Raw genomic sequence first — 2,421 nt, 5'->3', positions numbered from 1 at the left:
TAATAAATGTCAAGTGTTTGCTTGGTTTGAGCCATTGGCTGACCATGAACTGACAAAATAAAAATATTACAGTTGCCACAAAAAAAAGAATTAAAATTCTGTATTCTGATGGTGACTACTTACTTACATTCAATGCATAATATTTTTTTGTAATTTCCCTCAAAAGGATTAGAGAATAAGTTAATTGTTTAGGTGAAAATCATTTGTTGACAATCAGGATACGCATATAAAGTTAAAATTTTATATCATGAGACATAATGAAATGACGAGTAGTAAATATATTCAAATGCTTGATCTTGTTTCACTTACCCTTTGATTGTTCATTTTCTTTTGTCTTTTGATTTATATTATTGTTGTTTTGTCTTTTTTGTTCACTGTTTTCCATAGATCATTCAGCAGTTAGAATCACCTGTTCCCACTTTGAATATTAGTGGCTCCTCCAATTAAACTTGGATCATCATCAGACTGCCTCCATATGGTAAGACAGTCAGATAGGCTCTGAATAAGCCATTAATGCAAGCTGACAATGTACATATTTCTTTTCTGAGTAATTTAAATATTTCTGGAAAAACTTAGGAATTAATGTCCAAAAGATAAAAAAAAACACGTTGACACTTCTCTGCGGCATGAGCAGACTAATTTGAGTGATGGTTGATTTTGTCACTTTCAGTGGCCCATGAAGGTACGTACCTCTTTAAGTAACTACAGTTTTTCTCAGCATTCAGTTTTCTGCACATATTCATTCATTCTCTCTTAGCAGAATCACTCCCAAGTTAATCTCTACTAGTTGGGGCATAGTGAGTGCATGGTGGCTCCTCACAATTTGTTCTTCCCTACTGTTTGTTGCATTAATTGCATTTCTGTGTCAATACATAAATCACAATTACTGAGAGAGCTTTAATTCAGTTCTGTGATGTTAGAAAAACAATTAGTAATTTGTAAAAAATCCCCTATTAACTTTCTAAAGGGAAGCGTTCTGAGCTGCCACGTCAGAGGCTGTGAGTTGCCACTGCTGCAGCTATGGTGTCAGTAATTAACATTGTAGATACCTCTCATGATGCACAGATGGGCCATTACGGTACCTACCTAGCAAACTGCTCCTTGGATAGGTCCGTCAAATTTTTTGATGTGTGAAATGGAGGACAGATCCTCCTCACAGACCACAGAGGGCATGAGGGGCCAGTGTGGCAAGTGGCCTGGGCATACTACATGTATGGCAATACCCTGGCTTGCTGTCCCTATGACTGGAAAGTCATTATCTGGAAGGAGGAAAACAGCACTTGGGAGAAGACCCATGAACACTCAGCACATGACTCTTCGGTGAACTGTTTGCTTGTCCCTCAATGACTATGACCTGATACTGGCCTGTGGGAGTTCAGATGAGGCCATCTTAATGCTGACCTATACAGAGGAAGGCCAGTGGAAGTGAAGAAGATCAACAATGCTCACACGATTGGCTGTAATGCTGTCAGTTGGGCCTTAGCTGTTGTGCCTGGAAGACTTAGAGATCAACCATTGGGACAGAAACCCAATTATATCAAGAAATTTGCATCAGGTGGCTGTGACAACTTCATCAACTTGTGGAGGGAAGAGGAGGATGGCCAGTGGAAGGAGGAGCAAAAGATAGAGGCACACAGTGACTGGGTTGGAGACATTTCCTGGGCCCCCTCTAACACCATTGCCAGCTTCTCTCAGGACAGTAAGTGTTTATTTTGATTTGTGATGATGCCACCAGGCAATATGTTGTCACCCAAACTCGTACACAAGTTCAATGACATTATGTCGCTTGGGAGCTGGCCCATCGCAGCAAACATTCTGGCTGTGTCTGTTGGAGACAATAAGGTGACCCTGTGGAAGAAGTCAGTAGATGGACAGTGGATATGCATCAGTGATATCAACAAGGACCAGGGTTCTGTGTCAGCCTCCATCACAGAGGGCCAACAGAATGAGCAATGACAACACAGGCAGCCTGGTCTTCCTGTTACTATTCTGGAACAACCTCCAAACAACTGAGAAGAAGAGTCCCAATGCTACCAAGATTCCACGCCCAGGAGTGCCCACACATGCAACACTGGGTGTTCACCTGCCTTACTGGGATTCCATGTATTCCATAATTTAATGTCCATCTGAAAGTATTCATGTAAGGAACAAATAACTAGTACTTTTAAAAAATTGGCCATTTTTTAACTGTCTTCTGTTTCAGGCTGTTTCCAAGCTAATAAAAGCATATTGCATGAAACAAAACAAACAAACAAACAAAAAACGTACTATAGGTATAGTTAAAGGCATATTTTCTCTACTTGAGCAAATCCATAAATTATCTTTTACACAATTTGAGCACTTGGTAGACTTTTGGATTTGAATAGGACTAATTTCAAGTCATATTAAAATTCAGGTATTTATTTCATTGATGGATTTACT

At 39.7% G+C, this 2,421-nt stretch overlaps 1 pseudogene; it reads left to right on the top strand.

The window, feature by feature from the left end:
• Positions 1-648: 648 nt before the first annotated feature.
• Positions 649-2,150, top strand: Sec13-ps3 (SEC13 homolog, nuclear pore and COPII coat complex component, pseudogene 3; annotated as a pseudogene).
• The last annotated feature ends 271 nt before the right edge of the window (positions 2,151-2,421 follow it).

Source organism: Rattus norvegicus, chromosome 6 (genome assembly GCF_036323735.1).
Source record: "Rattus norvegicus strain BN/NHsdMcwi chromosome 6, GRCr8, whole genome shotgun sequence".
In the NCBI taxonomy this organism is placed as follows: Eukaryota; Metazoa; Chordata; class Mammalia; order Rodentia; family Muridae; genus Rattus; species Rattus norvegicus.
The sequence above is the reverse complement of the archived record's forward strand: the minus strand, read 5'-3'. Positions and strand labels throughout refer to the sequence as shown.